Source organism: Trachurus japonicus, chromosome 6, assembly GCF_045865225.1.
Source record: "Trachurus japonicus isolate A0001 chromosome 6, Traja_1.0".
Taxonomy (NCBI): Eukaryota; Metazoa; Chordata; class Actinopteri; order Carangiformes; family Carangidae; genus Trachurus; species Trachurus japonicus.
This window is the reverse complement of record NC_140912.1, coordinates 33,947,788-33,972,051: the sequence shown is the minus strand read 5'-3', so window position 1 is coordinate 33,972,051 and position 24,264 is coordinate 33,947,788. Positions and strand designations below refer to the sequence as shown.

The window sequence follows — 24,264 nt, the reverse complement described above, 5'->3', positions numbered from 1 at the left end:
AGTAGGTTACAACTTGCTAACTGCTTGAAACAACAGCTGAGTGGCTGAATGAAACTAATCTGTCACCCTAATTGATTTAAATTGTCTTCTGTTGCTGATGCACGGCCTTGATAAACTTGGTTATTCATTTTATTCTAGTTGAGGATGTGGATGATCATGAGGGAGGGAGTAGTGGTGCAACAGATCAGTGTTTGTTTTTTTTAATCAATGTTTTATTTTGTTTTATTTCATTACAATTCCATTTATCCATTCCCCTTGACCCCACCCTTTTCCCGGGGGTAACATTAGATTAATAATAATTATTATTATTATCAACAGTACATAGCAGACATATTCATAAGACAGAGAAAAAACAAAACAAAACAAAAGGACAACAAAAACAACACACAAGCCCATCAAAACAACACTTTGACTTTCTAGGTTGTGTATAGCTTCTACCTTTGCCTTTTGGGCACGAGCACTGGAAACAGATCAGTGTTGATCCTTGATCGCTCTCCACAGATCGGCACGCAAGTGTTCCACAGGTCGTTGATGAAAAGAAAGTTGTGAATGTAGCACAAAAAAAAACTCTGCTTGTATAGGCAGCTTTATGTCGCGCACAACAACAAACAATAACAACCAATCAACCAGGATCGAAAAACAAAAACTGTGACTGAGCAGGACTGTGATGGTGATTGGCTTACAGACCTTTGCTTGTGTCGTTTTCCTCCCTAACACACGGTAGCTCCAGTATTTTCTTTTCACTTCTATAGGAGTGTATGTTACAAAAAAACTGATTTACAACTGGTTGTTTATTTACCTGCTGTTCTGTACTGATTTCTATCAACCAGTCAGTGGATACAGATTGTTGCAAAGCGTTTCCCTCCTCCTGTGATTTTAGTTATGACAGGAAAATATGAACGACGTTGGGGCGGTGCGTGGCGCAGTGGTTAAAGCGGCCGCCCCATGTAGAGGCTACAGTCCTCAACGCAGGCATCCCCGGTTCGAATCCCGCGTCGGGCAGACTTTTCCTTCCTGCATGTCATTCCCCCTCTCTCTGCCTCCCCCTTTCCTGTCTATATCACTGTCTATCAAATAAAGGCAAAAACGCCAAAAAATATATACTTAAAAAAAAATATATATATATGAACGACGTCATCAGCGACTGGTCGACGTCGACTCAACTTTCATAACATTAGAGTCAACTTTAAAAAATCTGAAGTCATGCAACTACTAACCACACACACAGTTTATCATCCTCTGTGTGTGTGTGTGTGTCTTTGATCCAGTTCAGTCCTGAATCAGAGAGTTGTAGTCAGTGTTTAGTCCAACAGGTATTGATCAGATATTGATTGTATATTGACAGACTGATCTGAGGTCAGCAGCAGCTGATGAATCTGTGCTGACATGTGGATGATGTGTGTAGAAGGCCACATGATGATGATCCACAACAACACAAGGACAAAGTCCCTCTACTCATTTACACACTGATCATTGATCAGGACACATCTGATCAATCATCAATCATTTCATCTTCTTCTTTTATTCTTTATTCAGATTGAAGAGCTGCAGTTTGTCAGAGATCAGCTGTTCTTCTCTGGTCTCAGCTCTGAAGTCCAACCCCTCCCACCTGAGACACCTGGACCTGACCAACAACGAGCTGCAGGATTCAGGAGTGAAGGGTCTGAGTGGTTTTCTGGAGAGTCCAGACTGTAGACTGGAGACTCTGAGGTCAGACTCTGTTTTATTTCTGTGATCAGATGAATGTGATGTGAAAGTTGTGTTGATACTGAGCTGCAGACATGAGGCTGATATTCTACTGATCCACACTGAGGCTGTAGGACAGGGTAGGCAGGCGCTCACAGACCAAGACCAGGGCTGTGGGGGGTCGGCACCTCAGACAGCTCATCACACAACAACCTCACAACAAACACATTCATGCACAATGGTTCACACAGATCCAAGTCTTAAACATGTGCAACACCTTTTCCCCACAATCCATGCCGTCCTGACATCAGCTGTTATTAACACACAACTCAGATCAATAACAGGATCACATGTTGGAGCACCGCTCACATCACACAACAAACCTTTAACACAATCCACACTCAGACCTGAGCAACAAGGATGTTAACTGTACACAACAAGCTGTTATTACAAGGTTTACAACAGAGAAGACACACAACCTGGGCTGTGTGTGTGTGTGTGTGTGTGTGTGTGTGTGTGTGTGTGTGTGTGTGTGTGTGTGTGTGTGTGTGTGTGTGTGTGTGTGTGTGTGTGTGTCTGTGTGTGTTTGTGTGTGTGTGTGTGTGTGTGTGTGTGTGTGTGTGTTTGTGTGTAAAAGTGTCAGTAGGTTACAACTTGCTAACTGCTTGAAACAACAGCTGAGTGGCTGAATGAAACTAATCTGTCACCCTAATTGATTTAAATTGTCTTCTGTTGCTGATGCACGGCCTTGATAAACTTGGTTATTCATGTTATTCTAGTTGAGGATGTGGATGATCATGAGGGAGGGAGTAGTGGTGCAACAGATCAGTGTTTTTTTTTTTTAATCAATTTTTAATTTTGTTTTATTTCATTACAATTCCATTTATCCATTCCCCTTGACCCCACCCTTTTCCCGGGGGTAACATTAGATTAATAATAATTATTATTATTATCAACAGTACATAGCAGACATATTCATAAGACAGAGAAAAAACAAAACAAAACAAAAAGACAACAAAAACAACACACAAGCCCATCAAAACAACGCTTTGACTTTCTAGGTTGTGTATAGCTTCTACCTTTGCCTTTTGGGCACGAGCACTGGAAACAGATCAGTGTTGATCCTTGATCGCTCTCCACGGATCGGCACGCAAGTGTTCCACAGGTCGTTGATGAAAAGAAAGTTGTGAATGTAGCACAAAAAAAAAAAAAAAACTCTGCTCGTATAGGCAGCTTTATGTCGCGCACAACAACAAACAATAACAACCAATCAACCAGAATCAAAAACAAAAACTGTGACTGAGCAGGACTGTGATGTAAGTAACTCTAAAAACGACTTTCTGGTAAAAAGAGATTCACTTCCTGTGCTTTTATTTTGGCGATCCGGCGCCGGAAGTAACAAGCTCCCGTATCGTTGTTTTCTTCACGTTTCTCAAAGCAGACGGCAAACTGTGCAGTGAGCAGGGGTGGAAAGAGTACCAAAAAAATCTACTCAAGTAAAAGTACAGTTACCTTGATGAAATTTTACTCAAGTAAAAGTAAAAGTACTGGTGTAAAAATCTACTCAAGTAAAAGTAAAAAGTAGTTCATTTAAAATTTACTCAGAGTAAAAGTTACTTAGTTACTTTTTTATTTATTTTTTTGGGGGGGGGGGGGTATAATGGCCAGAGATTGGCCTAACATTCTCCGTGCATGTCTCTGTGTTCCAAATGTGTCCCTTCTCCATCGATACACTGGTCTCCATCATCTTTTAGCTCCTGTGGCACCAACTTGATTCTGACCTTCTGACACTGCAGTTGTCCAGAGCCAATCAGATGGACAGTTACAGTTACTGGCACTAAGGTTGTCACGATCATGGTCATGATACTAACATTTTCAACTCAATATCGATATTAAGGAAAATATTCGATACTCAATACCATTTTCAATACGGATAAAAAAAGAAAAGAAAAATCTCTCTCTCCCCTCTTTCACTCACACACACCTTTTTTTTTTACTGTCTTTCCTGTCTGCTCTCAAGGAGGAGGAGGAGGAGGAGGAGGAGGGGGGGGGGTTACTGTAGGTTCTCTCTCTCTTGCCTCTTTACTGTAACTGCTCTGAAGCAGTGGGCTGCTTGTCTGTTCCTCTGAGCATGGCCATGGATCTGACTGGGCTCCTACATTTAACTCAACGGACCGCCGGTCCGGCCTTCAGCCCCGGTGTGTCTGGCACGGTCACCATAAACGTAGCCGAATAGATGGACATGCCTGATAACGTTGTCTTTAATCATTAACGTCAGCTTTTAACCGCTAGCTGCGGCTAATGGCTGATATTAAGACGACAACATAGCGACGAGTCCTGTTATGCACAAACTCACGTAGCGGTGAGGGGGAAAGAGGTGTGTACCTGCCTGCATAGATGACCTGCCTGCTGCTGTGTGCGTCTGTGAAGGGAGAGAGAGAGAGAGAGAGGCTACAGCAGCGTAGCTACTTTTGACAACCCACACAGAGTTATATATTTTTTACTTTGTAACTTAAGCTATTTAAAATGTAACTAAGTAAATTTCTTCCAACAATATGTACTCAAGTAAAAGTAAAAGTACTGATTTTAAAAATTACTCAAAAAAGTACAAGTACACAAAAAAGCTACTTAATTACAGTAACTTGAGTAAATGTAACTAGTTACTTTCCACCCCTGGCAGTGAGGCATGATAATTCTGCTCCTAAAGGGTTCTACATAAAATGGTTAAGCACCCAGCTGGAATTGGGAACAAGGTATTGTGTAAACAACATGTTTTATGTCCGGCTATGTGTGGGGAAAATGCTAATTGTCATACGCTAATAGCGATGCTAATGTTAGCCTCTGTGTAGTGTGCATATGTTTGGCCTCATGGTGGTGATGTTGAGCTAACAATAGTCTTTGAATCTGTTATGTGTCTATGGCAAACGTTTTATTGTCATTATCTCATGTAAAATGTTGATTAAGGTTCATATATATTGTCATAAGGCATATTTTGGTGAAAATCATTCACAAAGGTTATTTTATTTACTTCATAAGAGCTCATTTTATTTCATTTATCTGTCCTTTAGCTCTACGGTGTTGAAAGAAGAACGGATATGAGTGAAAGGAAAAGGAGAATTATGTTCAAATAAGGATGACGGCTGAACATAAATAAAGGCTTCTTGAAAACATCAAGCTTCACCATTGTCTGGCTGTGGTTCGCTACATGTGATGGTGATTGGCTTACAGACCTTTGCTTGTGTCGTTTTCCTCCCTAACACACAGTAGCTCCAGTATTTTCTTTTCACTTCTATAGGAGTGTATGTTACAAAAAAACTGATTTACAACTGGTTGTTTATTTACCTGCTGTTCTGTACTGATTTCTATCAACCAGTCAGTGGATACAGATTGTTGCAAAGCGTTTCCCTCCTCCTGTGATTTTAGAACAACGTTGGGGCGGTGCGTGGCGCAGTGGTTAAGGCGGCCGCCCCATGTAGAGGCAACAGTCCTCAACGCAGGCGTCCCCGGTTCGAATCCCGCGTCGGGCAGACCTTTCCTTCCTGCATGTCATTCCCCCTCTCTCTGCCTCCCCCTTTCCTGTCTATATCACTGTCTATCAAATAAAGGCAAAAACGCCAAAAAATATATATATATATGAACGACGTCATCAGCGACTAACATTAGAGTCGACTTTAAAAAATCTGAAGTCATGCAACTACTAACCACACACACAGTTTATCATCCTCTGTGTGTGTGTGTGTGTGTGTGTGTGTGTGTGTCTTTGATCCAGTTCAGTCCTGAATCAGAGAGTTGTAGTCAGTGTTTAGTCCAACAGGTATTGATCAGATATTGATTGTATATTGACAGACTGATCTGAGGTCAGCAGCAGCTGATGAATCTGTGCTGACATGTGGATGATGTGTGTAGAAGGCCACATGATGATGATCCACAACGACACAAGGACAAAGTCCCTCTACTCATTTACACACTGATCATTGATCAGGACACATCTGATCAATCATCAATCATTTCATCTTCTTCTTTTATTCTTTATTCAGATTGGAGTACTGCAGGTTGTCAGAGATCAGCTGTTCTTCTCTGGGCTCAGCTCTGAAGTCCAACCCCTCCCACCTGAGAGAACTGAACCTGAGTGACAACAAGCTGCAGGATTCAGGAGTGAAGCATCTGAGTGGTTTTCTGGAGAGTCCAGACTGTAGACTGGAGACTCTGAGGTCAGACTCTGTTTTATTTCTGTGCTCAGATGAATGTGATGTGAAAGTTGTGTTGATACTGAGCTGCAGACATGAGGCTGATATTCTACTGATCCACACTGAGGCTGTAGGACAGGGTAGGCAGGCGCTCACAGACCAAGACCAGGGCTGTGGGGGGTCGGCACCTCAGACAGCTCATCACACAACAACCTCACAACAAACACATTCATGCACAATGGTTCACACAGATCCAAGTCTTAAACATGTGCAACACCTTTTCCCCACAATCCATGCCGTCCTGACATCAGCTGTTATTAACACACAACTCGGATCAATAACAGGATCACATGTTGGAGCACCGCTCACATCACACAACAAACCTTTAACACAATCCACACTCAGACCTGAGACTGAAGTCAAGCCAGCCCACACGTTGTTTTAAGGTGCGCGCATATACGGCACATTACCGCAAGAGCGAGAAAGTGCCCGTAAAATGAAAAAAGCAATGACCCCGAAACGTCTGATGTGGCATTTCAAAATAAAAGCCGGCCTTTCAAAATAAAAGCCTTGAACACTGCATTAATTAAAAAAACCTGCTAGTTATTACTGTACCATTCCACTTCAGACTGATAGTACTCGACCTGAAGATGACATCCAGAAAAAATCAGACCAATCTGATGTGGAAATTCAGAATAAAAGCCCTCTGAACTTTGATATTTTGAAGTATTTGTGTACATTTACAGTATCATTAAAAGAAAACTGCTAGTTATTACTGTACCATTCCACTTCAGACTGATAGTACACGACCTGAAGATGATACCCAGAAAAAATCAGACCAATCTGATGTGGAATTTCAGAATAAAAGCCCTCTAAAATTTAATATTTTAAAATATTTTGTGTACATTTACAGTATCATTAAAAGAAAACTGCTAGTTATTACTGTACCATTCCACTTCAGACTGATAGTACACGACCTGAAGATGACATCCAGCAAAAATCAGACCAATCTGATGTGGAATTTCAGAATTAAAGCCCTCTGAACTTTAATATTTTTGATTTGTGTACATTTACAGTATCATTTAAATTCCACATCAGATCGCTCTGATTTTTTTCTGGGTGTCATCCTGAGGTCGAGTACTATCAATCTGAAGTTGAATGGTACAGTAATAACTAGCAGATTTTTTTTGTTTTTTTTTAAATGATACTGTAAATGTACACAAAAATATCAAAGTTCAGAGGGCTTTTATTCTGAAATTCAACATCAGATTGGTCAGATTTTTTCTGGGTATCATCTTCAGGTCGTGTCCTATCAGTCTGAAGTGGAATGGTACAGTAATAACTAGCAGTTTTAAAAAAAAGATACTGTAAATGTACACAAAATACTTAAAAATATGCAAGTTCAGAGGGCTTTTATTCTGAAATTCCACATCAGATTGCTCTGATTTTTTCTGGATGTCATCTTCAGGTCGAGTACTATCAGTCTGAAGTGGAATGGTACAGTAATAACTAGCAGTTTTTAAGAATTTATACTGTAAATGTACACAAAATATTTCAAAATATTAAAGTTTAGAAGGCTTTTATTCTGAAATTCCACATCAGATTGCTCTGATTTTTTCTGGATGTCATCTTCAGGTCGAGTACTTTCAGTCTGAAGTGGAATGGTACAGTAATAACTAGCAGTTTTCTTTTAATGATACTGTAAATGTACACAAATACTTCAAAATATCAAAGTTAGGGGCTTTTATTCTGAAATTCTAGATCAGATTGGTCTGATTTTTTCTGGGTGTCATCCTGAGGTCGAGTACTATCAGTCTGAAGTGGAATGGTACAGTAATAACTAGCAGTTTTTAACAAATGATACTGTAAATGTACACAAAAATATGCAAGTTCAGAGGGCTTTTATTCTGAAATTCCACATCAGGTTGGTCTGATTTTTTCTGGGTATCATCTTCACGTCGAGTACTATCAGTCTGAATTGGAATGGTACAGTAATAACTAGCAGTTTTTCTTAAAATAATACTGTAAATGTACACAAATGCAGTGCAGGCTTTTATTTTGAAAGGCTGGCTCTTATTTTGAAATGCAACATCAGACGTTTCGGGGGAGTTGCTTTCATTTTACGGGCACTTTCTCGCTCTTGCCGTAATGTGCCGTATATGCGCGCACCTTAAAACAACGTGTGGGCTGGCTTGACTTCAGTGATCTGAGCAACAAGGATGTTAACTGTACACAACAAGCTGTTATTACAAGGTTTACAACAGAGAAGACACACAACCTGGGCTGTGTGTGTAGGTGTGTATCTAAGAGAGTCAGAGAGAGAGTAGGTTAAAACTTGCTAACTGTTAGCCACCGTAGCTCAGGCGTTGGTCTCCCGTCAGGTAAAAGCTGCTGTTGTTCTTCAGATGAAAGCTCATTAAGGTGTTCACCTCTCCAGTGGAGCATCACTGCAGTTGAATTAGCTGCTAAACTGCTGGAGGCTAAACAGCCAGGGGACACGTCTGTGTGTTGACCATTCACCAAGGCAACGTGAACAGAAGTGCAGCTCAGACGTGGTGCAGTTAAGTTAAGAGGCAGCGTAGCGTTGTGCCTCTTCACCTCCATGTGAACTCTCTGTGGGAACTTACTGCACATGTGCAAACAGCCACATACACACCGTACTGACAGAAGAGGCAGAGCAGCTCTGGGCCTTTGCTCTGTAATACTACACATGGCTGAGTGGTTTGTGCAGCTGCTGCCTGGACAGAAGCTAGCTCTGTTTACTGGCTTTTATTAGACCATGAAAATCACCACATTCTGACACATTGAACTTGTAGTAAAGTTATCTGAAAGTCCAAAAGAATCCAACTTTAGATGAAGTGAATAAATCAAAGCCCTGACTGCACCTCACTGGTTTTTAGTCCAGTCTCTGTTTCTCTTCATGTTTCACCTCCACTACAGAACCACATGTGATGTATCAGACAATAACTGATCTATAATCAATAGCTGCTGGCTCCACCTCTTTCCTGAGGCTCTGTGATGTTTATAGTGAAACATTCAAAGCCAACATCCCATAATAAGCAGGTGTGTTTCAGGTTTCTCTGTCTCTGAGCTTCATTCAACATGTGTTTCTACACGTTAGTTGTCATGGTAACAGAGTTCAGCCTCACATGTGTGTTGTCTTGAGCATGGTCAGTAAATCTCTGATCAATGTGGCTGCACAACATGAGTTTGTCTGGATGGAGCCACAGGTGGAGCTGACAGGTGAAGAGGCGGAGTCACTGCGTCTGTGTTGAAGCAGCAGCAGCTTCTCATGAATATTAATGAGCTGTTTTCTCTCTATGTGACTGTTTAACCTGCTTCCTGTTGCTTCAGCTGTTGGACTTTGATTTTCTAAACTTGTTCTTTCTGAAGCTTCTTCAGCTCTGAACAGATGATGAGACACTGAACGCTGTCGACAAGGAGCTTTGTCCTCAACTCACTGCTTTTATTCTTTATTCAGATTGGAGAGCTGCTGGTTGTCAGAGATCAGCTGTTTTTCTCTGGTCTCAGCTCTGAAGTCCAACCCCTCCCACCTGAGAGAACTGGACCTGAGCAGAAACAACCTTCATGATTCAGGAGTGAAGCATCTGAGTGGTTTTCTGGAGAGTCCAGACTGTAGACTGGAGACTCTGAGGTCAGTTCACTGACTGTTACTGTTGTAGATCTTAGATCTTTGATCCACAACTGAACCTGATTGATCTTCACTCAGAACTTGAATCATTGACTTTGATGTCATGAATGAAGGACGTTTGAAATAGTTGTTGTCTCATGTTTCCACTTGTTCTTCTCTCACACTGACAATGACTCTTCACTTTCAGCTCATTTCACTCAGTCTGATCAATAATCAATGATCTGATCACTGCAGCTGTGTGTGTGTGTGTGTGTGTGTGTGTGTGTGTGTGTGTGTGTGTGTGTGTGTGTGTGTGTGTGCGTGTGTGTGTGTGTGTGTGTGTGTGTGTGCGTGCGTGCGTGAGACAGAGAACTGCATTTCATCTTCTTCTTTTATTCTTTATTCAGATTGTACAGCTGCAGTTTGTCAGACATCAGCTGTTCTTCTCTGGTCTCAGCTCTGAAGTCCAACCCCTCCCACCTGAGAGAACTGGAGCTGAGAAGATACAACAACAACCTGAGCTCTTCATCTCTGCAGCAGCTTCATGATCTTGTGAAGAGTCCAGACTTTCGACTGGAGACTCTGAAGTGAGTCTGATCTGTAGCTGTTTCCACAGCTGATGAGACTGTGGGAGTGAAATAAAGTGTAAAGTGCAGCAGGTGAACCTGTCAGGATGTGACATCATCACACATGACATCATCTATGACATCACAGACTCAGAAAACGCTGCAGCAGCTTCAATGTGTCAATCATCAGTGATCCAGTCACAGGTAAAGGTGTTGAGTCAAACAGGAACAATGAGCTTCACCTGTCACTCAAGTACAGGAAGTACTTTTACTCCAGTAACTCCTAACTAAATACTTTTACTGTGATACTGTCATTATAGAGGGATTATCTGTTTACCAACAAATCAGGATGCGTGCGCAACCTGACTGCAGAAAGAACTGGTTGTCATGGTTACCTCCATGGATCTAGTGTAGTCAAAGCGGTGTTAGTTAGCGATGTTGTCAGCGTACTACAACAGTTTATCACCTACTGATGTAGTGTGTGTTTTATACATAGACGGTTTTATAGTTTTATAACGGCAGGAAAAAAAAAAAAACGTCAGGACGGAGGATCGAGTTTGTACCGCGGCAACGGCAACTCAGCCACGGGACAACCCACGGACACTCAGAGCACGGCGTCGGTCGGTCAGCGGTAAAAACAACACTGTCACTGTACATCCCTAACGTTACCTACTGTTATTTAACAGACAATAATGTTCAGGAAAATACTCACGTTTACAAAACTCAGTGGCTGTGAGGACTGAGCTGCTGCCTGGTCAGAGAGGGAAGAGGACGGACCTGTCTAAAGTCTGGAACAACTGCATAACGTAACTATAACGTTACCTGCATGACTGAGTATGTACCGGTAATGTAAAACAATATAGTTTAACGTTAATTAATCTCAGCTTGCTTTCCATTAGTATGTGACCTCGTCTTCAGTCACTGTCATAGTAAACATTTCACAACTCATTCGCTGCAGTTCTCCAGCTGTGCCTGTGGGCATTTAGCTTTATCACCATTCAAACCAACGTGTCTAACACGTTATATTGCTCGAAATGAATCGCCATTGTACTATTTTCTCTCTCGTTTGCCTTGAAATGGGTGCGAGTTGACGCTATTCTGTAAATTTTGCGCGTTTTGTTATTTTTATCAAAACAATTAGTGCAACTAACAGCACAAAAAGACATGATCACGGCTCTTGCTGCTCTGTTTCTGCAGGCGACATGCGCAGTAGAACGTCACTGACGTAGGCTGGTAATCCCTCTATAGAAATTTTTACTCTGCTCCTATATTGTAGTATTCACTGTGATACCATGTAAGAAGTACCTTTACTCTGATGCTGTATGTACAGAAATTACTCTATTGTTCTACTGTTCTACTAATACATTAAGTATTTTTACTGTGTTACTGTTAGTAGCCTACTGCCACATCCACTTGTCGTGCACAACAAAACACAGCAAAAGACCAAAATACATGTTTCATAACGAATTTCTTCATTTCGCCCTCAGTCTTATTAAACAGAAAGATGCCATTTAATTAAACTATTTAGTATTATTGATAAGTATGATTTACAAAAGAAACCCTAGCCTTTATTTTATAACTTAACACACATATGTACATCATTTCCTGTAGGTTTTTTTTCATTTTTTTTTCAATATTTGCTCTTTCAAGACTCAACATGTAGTCATAACACATCAGAATATCATTGCAGAGCAGCTAAAACAACATCATGAAAAGATAAATAATATTTAGGTGTCAGGCTCAGTCACACTTTCAAAATAAAAGTGTTTATTTTCGCAAATTACAATAAAAGGATGTTTTTTTTCATGGTTTTACAGTGAATGTGTTGTCGAACAAGAGATTATGAATAAACGCAAGAACTGTCAGGTTTAGTTTTTTAATCACACGTGAAAATCTATGGAGTGATATTTGTAATTTTGTTGCTATCAATGTTGATGGTGATTTTATTTTGTTTTGGAGGAATGTACTACTGTTTGGGCTCCCTGACCTGAAAAAAAACAAGGAAAAAGCCAACATAACTTTTATTATCAACCTTATTATTTTAATGGCAAAATTTCATATTCACAAATGTAAGTTCATTTAAAAAAAAAACCTCTATCAAATTTTCAAGCAACCAGAAAGTGATTAAGACTTTCAATATATGTGAAAACTTGAAACATTTTTTGTAAACTTGTAAATTCCCCCTGGCGTATAATATAGATATGCTTTATAAATTGCATTTTATCATGAAAAACTGTTTTTGTAATGTGAAACAAAGTTTTGAACAAAAAAATGAATAAAAATTCACACGTGAAACGGAAATGATGTCACTGTTTATTATTATTCTGTTAGTGAAGTTTCCGGTCGGAAGAAAAGGACATCACCTTTATTATAAACTTATTCATTTTGAATGGCAAATTTCACATACATAAATGTAAACACTCCAAAACCTCACCCAACTTCAGAAGTTTCTTGCATGAGTTCAAAGAGTACATGAAATCCCTTACACTAATTGACACTAAACAAAGCATCACATCCATAGATATTTATGAGAGATTTTTCAAAGAATAAAGAAGTGGAATAAAGCTTACACATTCTATTTCCCTTGTTTTCCTTTTCTTCTATAGGCTACCATACCATATGTTATTTTTTCCATGATTTTCCTGATTTTATTTTGATTTATTTATTATTTATGTTTATTGATACATATTGGAGCACCTGTCTGATGTTTCATGTTTGATTGTATGTAGCTACAACCCTGTTCTCTGTACATCCGTTTGTATGTACAATGTTTTCAATAAAGCTCATTGAAAAAAAAAGAAGAAGAAGTTTCCGGTCTGAACCTTTCTCTTCCTCGTTCACAGACGTGTAAAAACTTAACTTTACATTATTTTAACCACCGTTTTGCATTTAAAAGTGTATTTTAATACCTGAAACATTTTCATACATTATATCTCTAAGGCATGTGTGCAGTCGTGTGGTTGTATTTTATTTATAAGACATTCACTTCTGACAGGAGGAGGAGGAAGAGGAGGAGGAGGAGGGTGAAGAGGAGGAGGAAAAGGAGGAAAAGGAGGAGGATGAAGAGGAGGAGCAGGAGGAGGAGGAGGAGGAGGAGAGAGAGGAGGAAGAGCAGGAGGAAGAGGAGGAGGAGGAAGAGGAGCAGGAGTAGGAGGAGGACGGGGAGGAGTAGGAGGAGGAGCAGGAGGTGCAGGAGGAGGAGGAGGAAGAGGAAGAGGAGGAGAAAGAGGAGGAGGAGCAGGAGGAGGAGGAGCAGGAGGAGGAGGAGGAGGAGGAAGAGGAGGAGAAAGAGGAGGAGGAGCAGGAGGAGGAGGAGGAAGAGGAGAGGAGGAGAAAGAGGAGGAGGAGCAGGAAGAGGAGGAGAAAGAGGAGGAGGAGCAGGAGAAGGTGGAAGGTAAAGAGGAGGAGGAGGAGGAGCAGGAGGAGGAGCAGGAAGAGGAGGAGGAGGAGCAGGAGGAGGAGGAGGAGGAGCAGGAAGAGGAGGAAGAGGAGGAGGAGGAGCAAGAGGAGGAGGAGGAGGAAGAAGAGGAGGAGGAGGAAGAAGAGGAGGAAGAGGAGGAGGAAGAGCAGCAGGAAGAAGAGGAGGAGGAGGAGCAGGAGGAAGAGGAGGAGCAGGAAGAGGAGGAGTAGGAGGAGGAGGAGAAGAAAAGGAGGAGGAGGAGGAAGAGGACGAGGAGGAGCAGGAGGAGGAGGAGGAGGAACGGGAGGAGAAGCAGGAGGAGGAGGAAGAGGAAGAGGAGAAGGGTGAAGAGGAGGAGGAGGAGGAAGAGGAGGAAGAGGAGGAGGAGGAGCAGGAGGAGCAGGAGGAGGAGGAGGAAGAGGAAGAGGAGGAGAAAGAGGAGGAGGAGCAGGAGCAGGAGGAGGAAGAGGAGAGGAGGAGAAAGAGGAGGAGGAGGAGGAGGAAGAGGAGGAGAAAGAGGAGGAGGAGCAGGAAGAGGAGGAGGAAGAAGAGGAGGAGGAGGAGGAGGAAGAGGAGGAGGTGGAGGAGGAGGAAGAGGAGGAGGAGGAGCAGGAGGAGGAGGAAGAGGAGGAGGAGCAGGAAGAGGAGGAGGAGAAGGAAGAGGAGGAGCAGGAAGAGGAGGAGGAAGAGGAGGAGGAGGAGGAAGAAGAGGAGGGAGAGGAGGAGGAAGAGCAGCAGGAAGAAGAGGAGGAGGAAGAGGAGAGAGAGGAGGAAGAGGAGGAGCAGGAAGAGGAGGAGTAGGAGGAGGAGGAGGAGGAGGAGGAAGAGCAGGGGGAGGAAAAAGAGGAGAGACAGGAGGAAGAGGAGGAGGAGGAACGGGAGGAGAAGCAGGAGGAGGAGGAAGAAGAGGAGGAGGAGGAGGACGAGGAGGAAGAGCAGGAAGAGGAGGAGGAGCAGGAGCTGGAGGAGGAGCAGCAGGAGGAGGAGCAGGAGGAGGAGCAGCAGGAGGAGCAGGAGGAGGAGGAGGAGGAGCAGGAGGAGCAGGAGGAGGAGGAGGAGGAGCAGGAGGAGCAGGAGGAGACTGAACTGTAAGAATCGTTATATTACGATTTTCTAGAAAAACGGACTCAGGAGCTTCGTTGTAGGTTTGTTTCCTGGAACACGTTTCAATATGGCCGACATGCAGACAGGTCAAGAGGTCAACCAGTCTAACCAGCCTCTGCTGCCACCCTGAGGACAACTCCCTTCATAGCACAACATCATCACTCTTCTACACCAACCACATCAGTATCAGTAGAAAAGTTAAAATAAAACATGTAATAGTTCATTTCTCTCTTTTTTTCACTTTCACCACATCAAATATTTTTAACAACTTCAGAACTTAACAAGGATATAAAGATTTTTTTTTATTCTGTCCTGTCGGTGTCGGTGAGGGAGGAGAGGGAACATCTACAGTCTGAAGATCAGGACTGAGAACTAAACCTGAACCAGAAAGAACCAGAACTAGAAACACACACTCTTGTATTGCTGTCTTTGTGAGGCCAAAAAAAAAAAGTCCTCACTTCTCAAAAATGTCCTCACTCTGGTGAAAAACTCTCTCCGGTCCTCACAACGTAGTAAGAACAAGAACACACACACACACACACACACACATGAAGCCTCGGTCTGATCCGACGTCAGGAGACGAGCAGCGTCAGATCACCTGACTCACCTGAACGTGACGTGAGTCGTCCTCACCGTCACCAACGTGCACTGAAACAGACGGAGGAGAAGATCCACTTCACTGGAGTCTGAGAAAAACCGGTTTCCTTGAACGCAGCCTGAAGAGTCATGAGTTATTAAACCAGGACACAAACTCATTCACAAAACCTGACGAAGCTTCAGACATGTGAACACAGCGACACCTGGTGGTCGATCAGAGTTACAGCAGCTTTTTACACATCACTGACTTCACTGTGTCAATCTGGTCTCAGAGTTATTAGATCTAGATAATTAATGTTTAATGGTTATTAGTGTCGTTTACATGTGACGCTGTTAATGAGCTACAAACGATGGGACGTGATTGGACAATAAAACATCATCAAAATACAACTTCACTACAGTAAAGGAAGGAGAGAGAAGAGAGGAAGAGAGGAAGAGGAAGAGGGGGAGGAGAGAAAGAGGAGGGGGGAGAAAGAGAGCGTAGAGAGAGGGAGAGGAAGTGAGAGGGGAGAAAAGGAGAGACAGAGGGATGGAGGCAGAGAGAAAGAAGGAGATGATAGAGAAGAGAGAAGAGAGAGGAAGAGGGGGAGGAGAGAGAGAGAGACTTAGAGGGGGGCAGAGAGGAAGAGGATAGAGAGAGTGGGGGAGGGGGAGAAGAGGAGAGAGAGGAAAGAGGAGGGAGAGAGAGAGAGAGGGAGGGAGGAGAGAGAGGAAGAGGGGTGAGGAGAGAGAGAGAGAGAGAAGGGGGGAAGAGAGAGGGGGAGACAGGGAGAGGGAAGAGAGGGGGAGGGAGGGAAGGAAGGGCAGAGAGAAAGAGGGAGAGGAGAGAGAGAGGGGGAGGGAGGGGGCAGAGAGAAAGAGGGAGAGGAGAGAGAGAGAGGGAGGGGGAGAGACTTCGGGGGAGGGGCAGAGAGAAAGAGGATAGAGAGAGTGAGGGAGGGGGAGGAGAGGAGAGAGAGAGGAAAGAGGGGAAAGAGAGAGGAAGAGGGGGGAGGAGAGAGAGAGAAAGAAAGGGGGAAAGGGAGAGAGGGGGAGACAGGCAGAGACTTAGAGGGAGGGAGGAAGATAGAGGGGGAGGGAGGAAGGGCAGAGAGAAAAAGGGAGAGGAGAGAGGGAAGGGGAGAGGGGGAGGAGAGAAGAGGGAGGGAGGGGGAGAAACTTGGGGAGGGGGCAGAGAAAAAGAGGGAGAAGATAGATGAAGTGGGGGAGGAGAGAGAGAGAGAAGGGGGAGAAAGAGAGCGTAGAGAGAGGGGGAGACAGGGAGAGACTTAGAGGGAGGGAGGAAGAGAAAGAGAAAAGAGAGAGAGGGGAGGAGGGAAGGAGAGAGAGAGAGAGAGAGAAGGGGGGAGGGAGGAAGTGAGAGGGGGAGGAGAGAAGAGAGACCTTTGACCTTTAACTTTCCCTTTAATTCATCAAATACTTCACCTCCATAAAAGCAGAAGCATCAAATCAGCCACATACAGATCAACAGCAGCAACATGAACACACATTCAGTGTTTCAGAGACTGAGGAGCAGAGACTGGTCGACTACACAACATAAAACACCACACACACACACGACAACATCAAAACATGGCGGCCCTCGTCTTAAACGGTTAGAATTTAGACATTTTAAGTTATTTGTTGAGGTTTTAAAGCATATTTTTGTGTATTATTGCAGTAGCCTCTATGAAATACGTTTATATTAAGCTGTGATTGTTGTATAGTGTGAAATTGCAGTCTGGAAATAACGTTTAACTGTTATCGAGGCTGTAACATTATATGTGCACTCATCTGCGGCGTCTCCTCTCCTCCAAAATAAACATCATTTACTGCTGCATTTATTTCTCGTATTCAGCGATGAGCCACAATACGCCAAACTTCCTTCAGGTATCCATGTTTTTTTTCTTCCGAGTTCCTGCAGCGTGAACGCAATGATGTCGATAGTCGGACATTTCCGAGTTGGGAATCCCGACCTCCGAGTTGTTTTGAACGAAGCATAACTCCTCCAGGTCAGAGACCGCACTGTAATACGCAAACTGCACCTTTAGCCGAGTGGCGACTGAACCCCTGAACATGAATGAGGCATCAGTCGACCCCAGACCTTCCATCCTGTTTCTGCTGCTCAGCCTGATGCTCGTTGCTGCTGCTGCTTCACCTATGAGGGAGGTGACCACGGAGACCAGGACCAGGACCAGGACCAGGACCAGGACCAGGACCAGGACCAGAACCAGAACCAGGACCAGGACTCAAAAACTGGTTTTGACAACAGAGTTGATCTGTTGGTCCAGTTTAAAATCACTGTCAAGCTTTACTCAAGATTAGAAACTCCTCCTTCTCCTCTTCTTCCTCCTCTGAACACATCAGGTCCACTGTAGCAAGTAGCCGTCCTGAACCAATCAGAGAGAGGGATGAAAATAATGCTGATAATGTGATTGGCCACCAGTGACACGCCCACTTGTTACACATGATAATTTATTCTTTCTAATCCCAGAGTCAGAGATGAACTCAGCACAATCAGCTTCTGTTCCCCACAGAAAAACACCTGTAAGATGTGTGTGTGTGTGTGTGTGTGTGTGTGTGTGTGTGTGTGTGTGTGTGTGTGTGTGTTCTTGTATTTACTACATTGTGAGGACCGTTGAGAGTTTTTAACCAACAGAGTGAGGACATTTAGGGGAAGTGAGGACATTTTGGCCCGTCATCACTTTTTCCAAGGGCTGTTTGAGGGTTAAGACTTTAGGTTATAATTAGGTTTAAGTTAGGTTCAGAGTAATGGTTAAGGTTAGGGTAAGGGGCTAGGGAACACATTATGTCAATGAGTGCATTTCTAAAAGGAGTTCATCATGATTCTCCTTGTATCCTCCTGGTTTATGTGTGGACTTACATTTAGTTGTGGTTGTGTTTTCCATATATGGTCGTGTTGCCAGACCGGGGCGAGTTAAGTTACAACACTGAGACACAAATTAGTTGATGACAACATGTGTGATGAATAAGACAGAGAACAGACTGAGCTGTAACTTGTAGTGGAGTGTCTTTAAATCTCTCAGCAGCTCTTCTACCACAGCTGGATCTCAGCTAACTGTTTATTCATGGTGTCAGAGTTCACCTGTCCATACAGGTGTAATACCAGGCGTTACCCAGCAGGTGGCGCCACTCTACTGTAGAAAGAGACTTCCCCTCCCTCTGTCTTCATGAACAAGTGATTTTCTGTAAATGCAGAGCAGAGTGAGGAACTGAAAGAAAAGATGTTCAGATGCCATTTTAAAGTGAACGGAGCAGATGGAGAGAAACTGAAGTCTGAGACGAGTGAGTGTCAAAACAACTTTATTATTACATATATTATTATTTATTATTATTATTGTTGTTGTTGTTGTTGTTGTTGTGTCAGAGTGTGAGAGTCAGTTTGTCTGTGTGGACTGTGGAGGGAAGAAGAGTCAGACGTAGTCCGTACATACGTCAGCACATTGTCTCAGATTCACCTCGACACGACTTCTTCAAACTCAGAACAAACATCAAAGGTCAAAGGTCACGGTGACTGGATGAACATGGATTAAATGTCAAAGTACTATGAGTGGTGGAGGTCAACGACTGGATCAGACAAGGAAGTGATAGTTTGTCCTCGGTGGATTTGGGTGTGTCTTGATTCTGTGTGTGTGTGTGTGTGTGTGTGTGTGTGTTACTGGTTTCCCTCTCAGACTGACTGAAGTCCTGAAGATGAGTGTTAATGTGGAGGAACAGGAGGACAGATCAAAGTCTCTGGAGAGTGACCGGTCCAAACATGAACCTCCAGACTCACAGTAAGAGACCAGATAAAAACCTGAAGTGTGTGTGACGTCACAGAAGAGGAAATGAGGAAATTACTTCCTGTTGTTGTCCGTGTCCCCCAGTGAATAAAAACATGTTTGTGTTTGCAGAGGTCAGAACCACAGACTGAGAGCAGAGTCTCCAGGATCCATCTGTCTGTCCATGAGGAGTGACTGGTCTAACGGACAACCTCTAAACTTCAGTCTTGGACCTGGACCTCCAGAGTCACAGTAAGAAACCAGATTCAGACCTGTGTGCAGGTTTGGAGGGTTACTTTAAAAATGTAATCCAGTACAATTACAAACTACATTTGAAAAATAATATAATCAGTAACTTACTCTAAGTATCACAAAAATAAAGTAATTAACCAGACTACTTTTAGTTACTATTAGGTTACTTTAATACCAAATATGATAATTAGGAATATCACACAACCAGCACACATCAATCCATAAGATCACTCAAAACAGGAAGTGAAACTCACGGAGCATCTGGTAAATTTCAAAATAAAACACGATGGACAATCTTCCGTGCCATCAGTGATCAATGTGATGTGAATAAAAACACGTTTGTGTTTGCAGAGGTCAGAACCACAGACTGAGAGAAGAGTCTCCAGGATCCATCTGTCTGTCCATGAGGAGTGACCGGTCCAAAGAATTGAATCCTCCAGTCTTCAGTCCTGGACCTGGACCTGGACCTGGACCTGGACCTGGACCTGGACCTGGACCTGGACCTGGACCTGGACCTGGACCTGGACCTGGACCTGGACCTCCAGAGTCACAGTAAGAGACAGTTTCTACTGTAAACTGAGCCGAAGGTGATTCAGTCATTAGACTCATGTGAAGGAAACAGAGAGAAACCAGGAACCAGATCCATCAGACTCTGAAGGTTCACAACAAACCTCAGAGACAGAAACATGCACACACACTCTGTCCATCAGACTGATGAAGCACAGCGTCCTCATGTTCCTGTGCCATCAGCCTCAGTCAGTGTGAACGTTGCTGCACCAACACTTTAATGATCCACACGTCTCAGCCTTTAAACTGAAGTCACAGTAGAGATTAAAGCAGCTGATACACACAGACTTTTATTTTGAAAAGTCAGGAACCAGACAGTAGTGATCAGTGTTACTGAAGCCCCGCCCCCTTGAGGAGGTTAACCAATCAGAGCTCAGATGTGGAGCTGTGACATGTGGTTGATCCAGAAATGTCTTGACAGGAGGAAGAGGAGTGGTGTCTCTGTGGACCAGCAGCTGTCCTGCTGTGGTCTCTGTCAGGACGTCCTGAAGGATCCAGTCTCCACCAGCTGTGGACACTGGTTCTGCAGACAGTGCTTCATCTCAGACTGGGACCAGTCTGGTTCTTCAGGACCCCCCTCCTGTCCCCAGTGTGGACAAAGACCCAGAACCAGAGGTGAGCTGCAGACAGCCAATCAGAGCAGCTGTGGACAAAGTGAGACTGAACATCTGTCTGCTGATGTGGTCTTTTGTGAAACCAGGACCTGTTGTTTTCTCCAGAGTCATTGTTCCATCACACAGCACTGACATTTAAGATGATGATTCAAACCTTCTCTTTGTTGTCTGTAGTTTTTCTGTAGCTGATGAAAATAATCTGATCAGATTGTCAGTCTCTCTGTCTTCAGTCTGACTCTGTCTCTTCTCTCTCAGCAGATCGTGGTCTGCAGGAGGTTTTAGATCAACATAAGATCAGTCTGAGGAGCAGATGTGAACGAGTGACTGAAGGAACTGAGGGAACAGGAAGTGGAACCCTCCTCAACAGGATCTACACTGAGCTCTACATCACAGAGGGACAGAGTGAAGAGGTTAATACCCAACATGAGGTGAGACAGCTGGAGACAACGTCCAAGAAGAAGACCCTCCATGACACTCCAATCAAGTGCAACGACATCTTTAAAGACCTACCTGTCCAACAGAGAGAGGACGTCTCTACGGTCTCACCTGTCCAACAGAGAGAGGACGTCTCTACGGTCTCACCTGTCCAACAGAGAGAGGACGTCTCTACGGTCTCACCTGTCCAACAGAGAGAGGACGTCTCTACGGTCTCACCTGTCTTTAACAACTTTTTTGTCAATATGAGGCACAAGTTCTCTAAATATCTGCATCACCGAGAGAAAAAGAACGTCTCTACGGTCTCACTTGTCCAACAGAAAGAGGACGTCTCCACGGTCTCACCTGTCCAACAGAGAGAGGACGTCTCTACGGTCACACCTGTCCAACAGAGAGAGGACGTCTCTACGGTCTCACCTGTCCAACAGAGAGAGGACGTCTCTACAGTCTCACCTGTCCAACAGAGACCCATCAGAGTGGTTCTGACCAACGGCGTCGCTGGCGTTGGAAAAACCTTCTCGGTGCAGAAGTTCACTCTGGACTGGGCCGAGGGCTTGGAGAACCAAGATGTCAGTCTGCTGGTTCTGCTTTCGTTCAGGGAGCTGAACCTGATCAGAGATCAGCGGTTGAGTCTTCTCGGGCTGCTCCATGTTTTCCATCCAACATTACAGAAGGTCACAGCAGAGCAGCTGGCTGTCTGTAAACTTCTCTTCATCTTTGACGGCCTGGATGAAAGCCGACTGTCACTGGACTTCAACAACAGGGAGGTTGTGTCTGATGTCACACAGACGTCATCAGTCAACGTGCTGCTGACAAACCTCATCCAGGGGAATCTGCTTCCCTCGGCTCTGGTCTGGATCACCTCCAGACCTGCAGCAGCCAATCAGATCCCTCCTACATGTGTTGACAGGGTAACAGAGGTCCGAGGCTTCACTGACGCCCAGATGGAGGAGTACTTCAGGAGGAGGTCCAGTGATGAAGATCTGTCCAGAAGAATCATCTCACACATCAAGACGTCCAGGACCCTCCACATCATGTGTCAAGTCCCAGTCTTCTGCTGGATCAGTGCTACAGTTCTGGAGCACATGTTGACCACAGACCAGAGAGGAGAGCTGCCCAAGACCACGACTGACCTGTTCTCACACTTCCTGCTGGTCCAGACAAAGAGGAAGAAGAACAAGTACGGACATGGAGGACATGAGACGAGTCCACAGGAGCTGACGGAGGCCGACAGGGAAGTTCTTCTGAAGCTGGGGAGGCTGGCGTTTGAACAGCTGGAGAAAGGAAACATCATGTTCTACCAAGAAGACCTGGAGCAGTGTGGTCTGGATGTCACAGAGGCCTTGGTGAACTCAGGACTCTGTACTGAGATCTTCAAAAGAGAGAGTGTGATCTTCCAGAAAACAGTGTACTGCTTTGTTCATCTGAGTGTTCAGGAGTTTCTGGCTGCAGTCTACATGTTCCACTGTTTCACCAACAGGAACACACAGGTCCTGGAGAACTTCCTGGGAAACCAACAGGATGGTTTAACCCTGTTTAACTTCCTGAGGAGAGCCATGCATATATCCCTCAGCAGTAGAAGTGGTCACCTGGACCTGTTTGTTCGCTTCCTTCATGGCCTCTCTCTGGAGTCCAACCAGAGGCTGTTAGGAGGTCTGCTGGGTCAGACAGACAACAGTCCAGAAACCATCCAGAGAACCATCAACAACCTGAAGTGGATGAAGACTCCTGAAATCTCTCCTGACAGAAGCATCAACATCTTCCACTGTCTGACGGAGATGAAGGACCAGTCAGTTCATCAGGAGATCCAACAGTTCCTCAAGTCAGAGAACAGATCAGAGGAGAAACTCTCTAAAATCCAGTGTTCAGCTCTGGCCTACATGCTGCAGATGTCAGAGCAGGTTCTGGACGAGTTGGACCTGAGCAAGTACAACACAATACAGGAGGGACGACTGAGACTGATCCCAGCTGTGAGGAACTGCAGGAAGGCTCGGTGAGTCCAGACATCATCAATATAATTATTGATCAGTAGTTTAGATCAGTAGTTCACACAACAGAGTTTTTCTTTTTTTCTCATTATTTTTAGTTTGACTTTGAAAACATCATGTCAGGGATAATATAGAGTGAGCAGGCTTTGCTTCAGGGTCCCGTCCATCCTGTGAGAGTGATGAGGATCATTGTGTCCTGTCAAACTCAGTCAGAGAAGATGAGCTGAAGCTCAGATGTTCTTCACATCATCACGTCCTGTCATCAGATGCATCAACTGTGTTTTTACTGCAGCTTTCATCTGATTTGATTCTGACACATTTGATATTTTCTCTCTTCACAGACTTGGTGGTTGTAAACTCTCAGAGAGTCACTGTGAAGTCGTGGCCTCAGCTCTGAAGTCCAACCCCTCCCACCTGACAGAACTGGACCTGAGTAAAACCGACCTGAGTGATTCATCAGTGAAGGTTGTGTGTGCTGGACTGGAGAGTCCAAACTGTCGACTGGAGACTCTGAGGTGAGTTCACTGACTGGACCTGTTGGACTTTTGTCTGTGTTCAGTTCAAATGTGTGAAGTTCAGTTTGAAGCAGCGACTGATTGTGACTCCATGTTACTGCAGCTGGTAGAAGGTGAAGGGTCAGAGGTCAGTGTGATGATGATGATGATGATGATGATGATGATGATGATGATGATGATGATGATGATGATGATGATCCGGCTCTCAGCGTGCATATCTCTATTGCTGCCCAATTTGTGAAACGGCCCCCCACCATCTTGGACAGTTACGAATACAGGCTACAAAATAACAAGCTATTAATTAACTATGCACTAAATGTAACTAGTGTTGTACCGATACCAATACTAGTATCAGTATGGTAGCCTAGTGCAGGAGGAAAAGTAAAAGAGTGGTAGTTAATCCTGTTTGTTCACCTCGTTCGGCCGCTTCCGTTCCTGTGACGATCCATGATCTCCTCCCGTTTGGTCCCGCTGGAGATGACTGTTGACTGACTGACTGACGACTGACTGGTGCACTCCCCCCTCTGGTGTGCGTGAGTAATTACCGATCGATTTTTGTTGGATTACTTTTGTTTTGGCTTTTTCCTTTTTTTCATGACTGCCTTGGGTTTTCCCTGATATTTTCTGTTTTTGCTGAAGATCGGATTTTTTGTAGATTGAACTGAGACAAACAGTAATTAAAATAACTCTGTTTATTGTTTATGGACCATTTAAATACATTTTTTTGGAAAAGAAAACAAAATAAGCTTTGGTTGTGTCCTGTTTTTTCTTGTTCTTGTGCTGGGTACAGTGTTTAAAGATGTTTTAAATGGAGGTTACATGCTTATCCGAAATTATTGGGTATTGATTAAGTGTGTGTCCTTTCTGGGGGTTAGAATTCAAGTCTGACACAGACTTAATGTCAGGACTCAGACGCCTGACTGGCACCCCTAGCACTAAAAATAAAAGTTGTACTAAAAAA

The 24,264-nt window shown here is 43.9% G+C and overlaps 1 protein-coding gene across 1 annotated transcript in view; it reads left to right on the top strand.

The window, feature by feature from the left end:
- The window catches only part of LOC146986534 (uncharacterized), a 1,046,957-nt gene that overhangs the window by 939,385 nt on the left and 83,308 nt on the right, over window positions 1-24,264 (top strand). The gene's annotated exons all lie outside the window — the stretch shown is intronic.